This window comes from Rhinichthys klamathensis, unplaced genomic scaffold, assembly GCF_029890125.1.
Source record: "Rhinichthys klamathensis goyatoka isolate OS25496 unplaced genomic scaffold, OSU_Roscu_1.1 h1tg000241l_1, whole genome shotgun sequence".
Classification (NCBI taxonomy): Eukaryota; Metazoa; Chordata; class Actinopteri; order Cypriniformes; family Leuciscidae; genus Rhinichthys; species Rhinichthys klamathensis.
Genome location: NW_026606763.1, coordinates 76,431 through 89,428, shown reverse-complemented (window position 1 = coordinate 89,428; position 12,998 = coordinate 76,431). Strand labels below are relative to the sequence as shown.

Genomic DNA, 12,998 nt, shown 5'->3' with positions numbered 1-12,998 from the left:
AGTATGATATTACTTTGGTCAAGATTGACAGTGTTGACAGAACAATCATGTCACATTCTGACATCCCCACTGACACGACAAATTGAAATTGCACCGGCTGGCCCACAGTAAAAGTATCAGATTTCCAAAATGTGAGAGACCACAAACATGATGAGAAAAAAAAAAATCATAGATTTAACAGTTTTGTTCCTGGTGTGGAGTGCCACGATGTGACCAAGACAGCACAGATTCCATTCAACCAGAGTCTCGACTGTGAACACGGGAAATCTCGCAAAATCTCTGATGGTCAAACGTGACTTCGGAGTAAACAAACATGGCAGACGACAGGCAAGAAGAAATGGCAATAATAGTGTCTGGACTGCTTTTTACAGACATTTCACAAAAAAAAAAAAAAAGGGTTAGGATGACGTTGAGTTATGCGTCCGTCTTCCGTCAGCTCGCTTTCTGATTGGGTATCATTTCGTTCCACATGACAATCTACAGATTTTATATGCGTTTATGTCCTCGGGGTTCAGGATTCCTGATCGTAAATATCCAACATGTTTGATACTCAACACTCCTCACAACACAGGAAAATCTGATGAGATAATCTGTAGAACCATCAATATAATCGGGACTTTACCTAGAATTGTCAGATGGGAAGAATTGGGCCCAAAACCGTCCTGATGGTCTTGTAGTGTGTGTGTGCCTTAAGACTGTCAGAACTTCGTCAGAGCCTAAGATTAATCACCATCGGTGAGCCTCATCAACAATCTTTTATGTCAAAGTGTACAATATGTTATGACTTTGGTCACAACTGACAGTGTTGACGGAACAATCATGTCATGGTCTGATAATACACCAAATTGAAATGGTACTGCACAATCATAAGTAAACAAAAGTAGAAGATATCATACGAGCAGTCATATTGCAGAACTGCAGACCAACATTTCAGTTACTGCCCAAACTTTGGTGGAGCTTAAATTTCATTGCAGAGGCCTAAAATTAATCTCACAAATTGACTGCCAATTTTTCTCTACAACAAAAGACCTTTTACAACTCCCGAAAGATATTTCAGTCTGAACCTCTTAGTTATGTTAGTCCACCAGCTAAACCAACCAAAACTAGCATGGAAATCTAGTCTAGAAGCTAGTTTTTGATTTGATATTGGTTTGTCAGACTTGTTTTTGCAGAGAAGAGAACTCACACCTGGGAATTCCTGCTCGCTACAAGTGATGGAAAACCGCTTGGAGGAAAGCAAACCGACACATTCTGTAATTTCTGTTAGCCTTAGTCTGGATATAATTCTTGCTAATGTTATTCCTCTTTCCTGGTCACACCCTGCTAATAAACACAGTATTGGTCACTGTTCAACTGATTGCCGGTTGCATCTGTTCTGAATTACAAAAGAAGTTAGTGCGGAGGAGTACTTGTGCTCACTGAATGAACTTTCTTACATGAAAACCAATCAGGACATGCTACTTTTTAAACCTTAGGGTGCCCACATTGTACAGGACAGCACATATTTTGGTGAGCACAGTAAACAAACCTTTTAGAAAATGACCATGTGGTGAAAATTGAACAAATTTGACTGATGATTGGTAAACCATGGGAAAATTTAGACCTATTGGTGCGAAGTTGCCAAAGAGGCAACGCTAAGGGCAAGGCTAAGCAAACTGTTCTTGGACAATGATCTCTATGTTTTGCTCATGGGTATCAGTTAAAGTTCTCACAGATGGGTGAGGAACCAATGTTGTGGCAGATTTACTGCCACTGGATTATGGTGGCGCTTTCCGAAGAGTTATGTTGCTTAGCATCGCACCAACGCGTATAGCTGCGTGAGCCATCTGCCTCCATTTCCTGTCAATCAGTCTTCCCTGGCATTTGGGGATTGATCTGGGTGTGTGGTCTTTCATTGAAATCAGGGGGAAGTTTGGCTGTGCTTCTGTAGAGAGCTGTTAAAATCCTGGAAGAGGCCAGGGAATTTTTTAGCGGTTTCCCGCAAGTGGAGATAGAAGGGCAAAGTAGCGCGCGCGCACACACACACACACACACACACACACACACACACACACACACACACACACACACACACGTATAAACACCTACTGTCTTCCAAATCCGTCAATCCATAAAGAGAAACTAGCTTGCACGAAACATCTAGCTCAAGGGTAAATGTAATACATAGCCTGTCCAGCAGGTGGCGGTGATGATGTGGTTAATGAGGGCAGAGACAGAGATCTCGGCTAACACTGACATTTCTAAAAGAAACGAAAATATATATGAATGATAAAATCTTGCATGGATCATATGATTTCTGTATCTCCTTTTAAACAGGGTTTCCCATCCTGTGGTCCACAATCACCTATGGGTAAAGATGAAATATATTTACACTTACACTTTACAGACATTTACTTTTTTTCAAATGTCATAATTCACTATAAAAAATGCTGGGTTGTTCCATCCCATTTGGGGTCAAATATGGACAAACCCAACCGCTGCGTTTTAATTTAATTAAAAAATGTAAACCAATGGTTGGGTTCGTCCAAATTTGACCCCCATGAACCCAGCATTTTTAAGAGCGAATTATGACATTTAAAAAAAAGTTAATGTGTGTAAAGTGTATATATTAAATCCTTGTGCATACAATTTGGCACAGATGTGTATTTTTGGGGGGAATTTTACTATTTCACCCCCATTTCCTTTAAAAAATCTATTGTGCAATCTTTGTTAAGAGGTTTTTTATTCTGGTTTTTTTTTTTTTTTGCTGGCATCCAATAGAGAAAATCTGTTACTGGCTGCGCCCAAACAAAATCTTACCGAAAGCTTTTTTTTTTGAGAAATCAATCTCAAATATGGAACACAACTTATTTAGATTTATGGCTTTGATTTTCTAGTCGTTTTAGAGTTCAACTTGTTTCATAAAATATATATTTTATATAAAATAATGTTCATAAATAATTTTCATAAACTTAAACCTATGACTTTTTTTTTGGGATTTACTTATACATTTTTTTCAACAGATTCAATAATCTGCCAAGGGTCTTCTCTAAAATGTGACCAAACTTAAGTCTGTGCTCCCAAACTTCAAATTTGCATGGACAGTTTTTTGACATGGACATTTTTGTCCACTATGTGTAACTTTTTTTAAATTGATGCACAAGGGTTAAATGTGGTCTTTTGGACCACCCTGTACACTGTATTTGGATTTAAAATATGGCCATATATATGACCATTTATTACATTTAATATTATTTGATAATACATATTGACAGAAACAAGTTAAAAATCAATAATACATGACATTTAATGCAATTGAAAACCATATATAACATACGTATATATATTATAATTGACCATTTATGTAGCCTACACTATAAGGCCAGAAGTTTGTGAACACGGTTAATATCTCAGGTGATTGACTCAAAACAACCTGGCAGAGTTGTGAACACAATCTCCATGATTCTCATCTTTCTCTCTGTCTGTTCTTCCTTGTCTTTACATGCTGCATTTACATACCCATTTTTTATGGCATCAAACAGATGTTTGCACAGCTTTAAAACTGCCATTCATCTCACAAATTGACAGCAGAGACTTGCCTGTATGAGAGCCACCCTGTATGACATACAAATGAAAGTTAAGCTGACCCAAAAAAACACATGCACTAGCCATAAAGAGAAAACATTGGTTTAAAGCGTACAAACCCAATACTGTGATTTTAAGCACAGGGAATAATTCACTTTGATGATAAGGTGGCTCTTTATCACGGGAAAACTCTCGGGTAAAGCTGAAATGCCTCTGAAGTGACTAAAATGACTTCAGAAGACAAACTTCCTGTGTTTCAGATGAACTGGTTTGTTTGAAGGAACTTTAAAGTGGTGATAAAATGCCAAAGTCTCTAATATTTGGTTTCTGAAATGAAATTGTGATTTATTTATTTAGCTAATTAACATCTCAAACCAAGCAAGAAATGAACAAACATCAGTGAAAGTCGGCCTCCCACTGCACAGAGTAAAATTAAATGTAATTGTTGGCAAATTAGCTCCAGAAATGTGTGTGTGCCGCTGAAAACGAGCACTAAAACTGCCATTTATCCCTGTAATTCTATGTATAATATAGGCTACATATATTTGTTGTACTTCTTCAGTTGTGATAGCATTATTCATTTATTAAGCAACATATTTCATTTCGGTCGAATGATGGCTTTGTGACGTAAATATGCCATAAATGGTTTGCAAGTGTTAGCTTAGCTGATAGCCAAACTGGTTTTGCTAACGGTTCGGTGTTCTATGCATATCATCATAAATGAAGCTAATTGACATTATATTTTTGAGCAGATTATCTCTTGGCCACATTTACTTACACACAGGTCAAATATGCCAGTTCACACAGCAAAAAACATATTTATTTATTAAATCTTTAAATGACCTTCTGTCCAAATCTTTTACAAAAACAATTGATAAAGAGTTGCAGTTTACTGTCAGTATTGTTATTCTCCTCAACGTTTGCATGGCTACACACATCAAACACAAACACCAACAGCCACTAGAGGGCACTGTCATACTGTAAACGCACTACTATCCAGCTTTACTCCCAAAACAAATAACATTTGTCTCTTCTTCACTCCATCCGGCCAATACTTAAGCTTTTATTGTGATATTTCCATCTCTGGCGTATAAATGTTTAAAATCCCTGGTGGGGAATAAAGTTGACTATTTATTACGGTGGCGTCTTATAGAAAAGTTCAGACTTGCAGTCATAACGGAAAGAAGTGCAAATGGTTTGATAATGGATTTTATAAAAGGAATCATTTCTATTTCATAAAATGTCTGTTTACAAGAGGCGATGTTAATAATTGATGCTGGAGTATTGCTAACTGTCTGTCTTGCGTCAGTCAGCACGACTCTTTCGACTTGATGATAAAGTGTTTAACACAAGAATACAGGTTGTCATTTCTGTTGACTATCGATTCACTGTTAAAGAGAGGAAGAGACACTAAAAACAAAGATTTCCAGGAAGTGACACAGCAGGGACAGCTGGCATGCTGGGAACGAGGAGGACTGGATTGATTATGACAGCTGGGTGTGGGAAACAGAATGACTGACATGAGAAAATATATTGAACGTCATGCCGAAGGCATTTATACTATAGGGAACCAATCAGGAAGTAGATTCTTTAGACGGCTGAATTAAGCATTTGGGCAACTGGAAGTGAGGATCCCTATATCCTACTCACTCCGAAGGGCAGAACATGGCCATAAACGATTAAATGACTTCCTTGAAGTGACCATTGCATGTTCCCTTTGCTAACGGACCTGTGGAAGGGCCCTTCATGAAGGAATTCAGTTGTTTACTTTTGGTTGGAACGCTCCTACAAATGATGACCCTTTCCCGAAGTGCCCTTCATGGGTGCAAAAACGCCATTAAATGGTGAACGAAGGAAACTCGTTGCATTCTATAGTGAAAAGTATAAAATAGAAAATGACTAATATAAAATAATACTGGTTTAATTTTTTATTGTTATTAAAATAATACTAAATTAACTGTTTAATATTTTCAGAATGCATTGTGACAGGCTCAGTGAAAAAAAAATAATGGAGGACAAAGCAAGAACATTTCAATCAATAGTGAAAGGTAACAATTAAAAAGTGGCTCAACATAAATTACAATACAGATTTATAATAATTTCATTTTTATAAAAAATAATTTTATATTAAATATTTAAAAATGCCACATGCTCAGCGATAAATAAAAAATCTAAGATGACAGATGAGTGAGAAGATATTAAAAGGATATACAAATTATACAAAGTAGACAGAAAGTAGTTAAAAATAATTATAATAGAAAGTCATTTTTATAAAAAAAAAGATTTTATAGTGATTAACTCACACTGCAGCATGTATTGCGATAGGCTCAATTACTTTTTTTTATTTCATTGAATAGTAAGAAGTAGAAATAAAAAGTAGCTTAATATAATTATAATATAAAACATAAACAATCATACGTTTTTAAAGCTATTTTAACCAAAATTTGTTTTCTGTGCTTTCTATTTACATTTTTTTTTCTTACAGTATTGTGCTGCTAGCTTAGCTACATGCTAATGTCGAACTCCATTTATAACAGTTGAGTCTCCCATGTGGCTGTGTAAAAATGAATGTAAAAAGGAAAACTGAGGAACAATAGACGGATTGCCATGGATGGAGACAGGGTGGGTGGTTGGAAAGGGGACTTGACTGATAGATGAACATACCTGAACTCTCTCTCTCCGTCTTGATAAGTACTGGCATCAGCGGAATAGAGCAAGCTGTCCTGTCAGCCTTAATTGCAGAGGAGCGGAGAGGTGAAGGAAAAGCCTCCTGGGGTGGAACACGACATATAGAGACAAAAGATCCACCGCACACTGGGATGAAGTCAATCGGCAGTGAAGGTTTAGCAGGGTTCTGTCTCCAGGTGATGAATGTGTTAAAGGAATAAAGGGAAAATGTGTCATTATTTGCTCATGACTATGCTTAGATGAACAAAATAAGGGAGTCCCCCTAAGGTCTGTGTTGGGGCCTCTTTTATTTGCGATTTATGTTAATTATTTATGTAAATTGTCTTCTCTCTCTGAATTATACATTTTGATAACTGTAGTAGATCATAGTAGCAGTTATTCTACACATACAGAAACACATACAGAAACTTTTCATCGTCTGCACAGTATGAGAAAAAAGAAAGATGAAAGAAAAGCTTGTGGCATCCTATGGATGTATGGCAGAAGGAATGCTGGGAAGGATGCAGGGCAATTACACCGCTTTTAGAATCATGTTTTTGCTTTGAGTTTGTGACAGCCTATTTTCCATTCAGAAGAGGAGGAAAAGAAAAAGAAATCAAAAGACAAAGAAAAAAGTGGCTAAATAGTATAAAGACATTTCAGAAATGTCTAAAGCCAGATCAGACTTTAAGTATAATATATATATATATATATATATAAATTTAGACAAGTATGTGTGAATATGTGAGTAAACTAAACTTCAACACAAAATCAAATTCTCAGCCTGCTCAGGCTTTATATAGTCACTTGATAATGACACCATAAATAAGACATCAAAACTTCTGTGAGTCTGTGTATTTTTGTGAGTGTGTTTGAGCAGTCCAACTCGAGCTCTGAACTTTGACTTTAGCCATTCGCTGTCTGTCCCAGGAGACATCTGTGCCAAAGTGTGAACTCAGGCTTCATTATATTACATACAAACACATGCAGAAACACACACACACACACACACACACACACAAACAGAAATCTGCCCTAAGGCCTCAGTATTCATCACTCCGACCGTTTCTCTCACACACATATACAGATGCATCTTGACTCAATATTTGGATATCTTAAAAAAACACAAAACCCATATCAATTTAGAGACTGTAGTAAAGAAAAATTTGTCTAATATGATCATTTAATTTAATTGATGGCAACAGATGTGAAATTGCTAATGTGTTTTCTTAACTTACTGTATATGTTTATACTTTTTGAGCTGTAACTGTCAGGCTGGATTTCTGTCCCTCCTTGACTTCCTGTTCTAATAAATATGTTTCCTGTTTGTTACGGCTGGTGGGCACAGATACATAAGTAGTATACCAAAAACCCATGGGTTTACCGAAAACCCAGTGGACACTCAAATTTCTTCTTTTATTGGCAGGTTCATAAATATGGACGCCACAGAAAACTTTCATGTAGGGAGGTTAAAACAGCATGTTGTTCTGGACACAGACCAATGCTCAGCCACTGTAGCGGTAAAAAAGGGGGAACAAAGCAAGATACCTCGGGAATTTCGCTCCAATTCGAGTCTTTTGAGTTCTGAATCTGGACTGATATTACATTTATCAGGCAAGAATGACTTGTTCCTCATCTATTCATAAAAATGAATAAATCCAAAGATGTACAGTACATATACATTGGAGTTACGCTCGACACTGTAAATGTTGACATTACTGTAAAAACTGACAGAAAATGTCAAAACTTTTTTAACACAATTAACAAAACAAATTGGCTGCTACTGGAATTGATCTAATAGCTTATGATTTGGACAAATGTTTTGCTTTAAAACTTTCATATGTACAAGTGAATCTCTATGGCAGTAAAGCCATTTGCGATAAAACACGACATTCAAATTCTGCCACTTCAATTTCAATCAACTGAAAGTGTGTTATTTGGGATTTTGCGTGTAATGAGAGGCAATTACCTTTCAGCCGCTTTGCCAAGGCTTAATGGTGCATTGGAAAAGGTTTAAAAACATTCACGTGTAAGACTGATCTGTCTAGATTCATAGTTGCAGGGCTTCAGGTAATTTGTTTCTGGCAACATTTAAGACCCATATAGCCGAAACACCTGTGCATGCTGGCACAAACACGTACCAATGCCCACAATGAATTAACATACTCCCATAACCTCCACAGAAACAAACTGCCAAGAAATACTCAAGAAGTGGACATCACCTAACACCATGGACTCGCATAACAAGTCATTTAACTTGTAGCAAAAATCACTCTGAGGCTTATTCTAGGCCAAGAAACATCTACTTATGTTGGGTGTAAATGTTGCGTTTTTAGCCTGATGTGAGAGAAATTACATGGAAATTGTTTGCTATCTGAAATAGATGACAACACAACAATAGACCGATGTAGAGTAACTCTTTCAAAACATGGCTCGACAGTCCCTGTGAATGGTTATACAACACCAGAGAAATTGGTGGAGAATGCAGGCACACAGACACTTTGTGATCAAAATTTAGATCTCTCTGAAATTCACGTGACTGTGAGACAGATCTGATTGTGATTTTCACTTCATTTTTGTGTGAAATATGCATAAGATTAGGGGTAGCCAACCTTGGACCTGGAGGGTTGCCTTCCTGCAGACTTCATTTCCCTACTCCAGCACACCTGCTGGTTATTTCAAGAAATCCCGAATGCCATGATTGTGTTTGATTAAGGGATTGTGGACACTGCTCCACCTCAATCGAAACCAATGGAGCGACAGCAGAAATAGTTTTGGAGGCAGTCTTGTAGAAGGCCACCTCAGCAGCAATATTTTCTCTGCATTCCTTCTTGACCTGAGGCATCAATGTGTTTGGCAAAGGTGACTGACCTGACCAAATTATGGATTGGGAGCCAATGGGAGGACAAGTTACATTGTACAAGAACCTTGAGAAACCTTAGAGAACATGAAGGTCATTACTTGAATCATGACCTTCCATTGAGTGCTGAAGGTTTAATTTGTTTCAAGACTCAGAAAGCCAGAAAAGTTTGTGAAGTTCAATATTTGTGTAGCGATCCAACGGGGAACGCTAAGGGGAAATGCACATGTACTCACTCAACCTCTAGTGACCTTTGAAGCACTTTTTCCTTCTGTGGAAAATGCAATGTAATCACACTTTTATGAAGTTATCAGACCTGAAATGTACAGAAAAAGTGGGATTGAGTAGATGGTATTTTCAAAAAACGCAATATCAAACGTGCTTTACTTACATTGTGTCTTCGGTTTGAGAATAAACTTCTGGCTATAACAGTCTAGTCCACTGTCCCATGAGCTCTGGGATAGGTTGGATTTGTCTTGCTCAGCTGAAGTTGTGCTTCTTGTTTGGAAACCAAAAAGCCAATTATTTTCTTTATTTGCCTCTTGAGTCCACGTCGGACGGATACAATTCCTCTCGTGTCCACGTTAGAAGGAATTAAACTAGAGTTCTCCAAGCAAACAGTTCCACGGCGGGGTCTTAAAGTTTAAGTACCAGAATGGGCCATGAGTCCAGGGTTTTGCTACAGACAATCAGACTCTTATTGCTTGCAAAGAGATGATATAAGATCCCTATCCTTCACTTAGAAGTCTAAAGAGATGTGCTTAAACCACTCTTGGGCTATAAATAAACCTTCACTCGTCATAAATTAGCATCTCATCACTCTAATGAGCTCAAACAGACTAATATATTCATGAATTAATTCCTTTCACTCCCTGACCTGTCTGATCTTAATGACACAAAGCATTGGATGTGATGACTAAAATACTGTAAATATTTTTTTAAACCCATGTTTTGAAGTGATGATAGATCTCTCTAGACCGAAAATCCTTTTGGCATTTGTTGATTTGGATTAAGACAACATTTTGTACCTTGAATGAATATTTTTTTTAACAGTTTTCCATGTCTTAACCTGAGACGCAGCCAGTCTGATGCATGCTCCACAAAAACACATTTGTAAAAACCACAAGCTCAAAACAGATTGTCCGACTGCTACACTGTAAAAAGTGACTTAACTTAAAAGTCAGGAAACCTGTTGCCTTAAAATGAAATAAACAAACTTCATACGTAATTGAAAAAAGTAATTTGACAAGGAATTGTCAGGTTCACATAACCTGTTTTTTTCAATTGCGCATGAAGTTTATTACTTAATATTTCAAGGCAACGGGTTTCCTCACTTTTTTAAGTTATGTGTTAAATGTTTATTTTACTATAATTTTTTTTACATTTATAGTAAAATAAACATTTAACAAAACTTAAAAAAGTGAGGAAACCCGTTGGTTTTCTGTTTCAGAATGGGAGGTATGTCAAACCAAAGAAAGCAGGGTAAGTCAAGCCTGTTTCTGAAAGAGAGGCAACTTATACTCAGAGTCAGTTACCATGGCCATGAAAGTTTTGTGAAAAAGATAAAAAATGCTGACTCTGGCTGGTAACTTAAAAAAAAAAAAAAAAAAAAAAAAACGCTGACGGGAAAGAGTTAATAGTTGTACAATAAAGCATAAGTATATGCAAATGCTATCACTGCTGATCAGTGTGCAGTGACATAATTTGCAGCATAAAACATCATACATTTAATTTAGCAGCAAAAATTTGAGACAAATATCAAAAACAAAAAAGACAAACAGACTGATTTTTTTTTAATTTTATGGAAGATTAACATGAATATTTAGATATATATTTACAATAAAATTAATGTATGAATTCGTTTTTTAACTTTTCAAAATCTTAAAACTTATTTGAGTTTCTAAAAAAACTGTGGAATAAACCCAGAGTTTCTCTCATTCCCTCATTTCCCCAGACCCTCTGCATTCTTTTTTTTTATTTTTTTTTATCAAGGGTAAGTTTTATAAAAAGAGTTAAATCGTGTTTTTGAAAGATTTCATCCGGATCGGATTCAGAACAATGATACATAGATGGAGTAGATCGAGTCCTTCAACACCCCCAAAGCTTGCACAGTCCTATACCTCGTCCTGGGTCGACATTTCATTCGGTAAAATTAGGCAGTTTTGATTTCTATGCTGTTGAATGTTTGATGATGGCATTACAAAGCAATGCTTCTATCGCTTGTTTCTGCTTCTTCTTCACTTGTTTTTGGATCAGAAGATTCTGAACTATTTCAGAAGATGCATAATAGCGCTCCCTACCATTTAACAGTGAAAGCATGTATTGTCTGAAAATTCTGTCAATGGCGGGGAAGCATAAATGATGGACAATTACATCAATGGCAGGGAAAGAGTTACAAAAATATGACAATGAATAATTGCGTTACCTTTTGGTGGGCCAATGTGACTAAATCTGGCTTGCAACATTTCTAAGTCCTGCCTTTCCCATTCTTCTGCATATAAATAGAAGTAGCACACACAAAAAAATACTTTAAAAAATGATTTATATAGTTTTTTTCTTTCCCAATAACACAGTATCAGCGCAACTTAAGCACAAAGTGCAAGATTTTTCCAAGACAGTGTGAAATATGTATCTCTCCCTTTCTTCCCTCCATACTCTTCCTCATTGCCGGGTGCCAATTGGACTTGTAATGTAATGCAAATAGGCTTTTCTCTTCCCTCCGACACAAATAATGGTTCCCTCTTAAGAACTAGGACTGTGGACGGGAGCGCCTGGCTTTGAAAAATGGCATTGTTATCATGAAAAGTAATTTCTAGGTGAGTAAATTGCTTTCCTTGTTCCACCACTTTTCAATTAGTCAGGGAGAGCTCGTGCGGCGGAGATGCGGGCGGTAATAAAGCAGCCCTTAATTCATGGTATTGTGATATCTGACACAAAAGAGAAACTGAGCCAATTAAAGCCGTGGCGAGGGACACAGCTTATTATACATCCTAAAACCTCTGCAGTCTTTAGAGGCCATATAGTCGGTGCCCTCTCGCTTTTTTTGACTTCCTTGTAATCCCTGACTCATGGTTTTTGTACGTTATGAAAGAGATATGATCATAATTGACATCTCAGGGATCGGCGCTGGTCTTTCACAGCGAGATGGTTGTAATGAGTAGAAATACATTTTGTTGCCTTTGATTTTTTTCCCCCCTCATTTTATAGGAAACACAGTTGTAACTGATCGAAACCCATTAATGAGGTCGTGAATCTCATAAAAACATGCCCAGGTCACAAATCATCCTGAAATCAAAAAGAACAAATGAAAATTAAGCATATTTTTTGTAACCATTTTCATGCCAATTAAAGGTAGCTCATACAAAAATGAAATCTGCCATCATTTACTCACCCTCACTTCATTCCAAACCCATATGCTGTTATAATTTTACCATGGAACATAAAATGAGTCATTCAGAAGAATATTACTGTCAAGCTCCAAAAAGGCAACAATATTTAGGATGTTATTCACTGAAAATAACCGGCATCCAACCTGGTGTGACACTTCAAAGCACAATTTAAAAATCTTAACATGGATGAGAGGTATAGTGTAATACTTTTATTTGTTGAGAATTGATTGAATGGTAAAACATGTTGAAGTGGTTGGAGGGGAGGGGCAGAACTGATGTCAGCATAGAAGCAAAAACGTTTAAAGGGATACTCCACCCAAAAATGAAAATTCTGTCATCATTTACTCACCCTCAAGTTGTTCCAAACCTGTATGAGTTTCTTTCTTCTGCTGAACACAAAGGAAGATATTTTGAAGAACGATTGGAACTTTGGCACCATTGACTTCCATAGTATTTTCTTTTTCTACTATGGAAGTCAATGGTGCCAAACAACTGTTTGGTTACAATCGTTCTTCAAA

The 12,998-nt window shown here is 36.8% G+C and overlaps 2 long non-coding RNA genes across 2 annotated transcripts; both read right to left on the bottom strand.

The window, feature by feature from the left end:
* Window positions 1-3,210: 3,210 nt before the first annotated feature.
* On the bottom strand, window positions 3,211-10,064 carry LOC130100415 (uncharacterized). The gene is made up of 3 exons (XR_008808870.1): window positions 9,328-10,064; window positions 6,229-6,418; window positions 3,211-3,594 (listed from the first exon to the last, which is right to left on the bottom strand). It is a non-coding gene; the product is annotated as an uncharacterized LOC130100415 (long non-coding RNA).
* Window positions 10,065-12,286: 2,222 nt separating this feature from the next.
* Window positions 12,287-12,660, bottom strand: LOC130100412 (uncharacterized). Its single transcript, XR_008808869.1, has 2 exons — window positions 12,483-12,660; window positions 12,287-12,376 (listed from the first exon to the last, which is right to left on the bottom strand). It is a non-coding gene; the product is annotated as an uncharacterized LOC130100412 (long non-coding RNA).
* Between the last annotated feature and the right edge of the window lie 338 nt (window positions 12,661-12,998).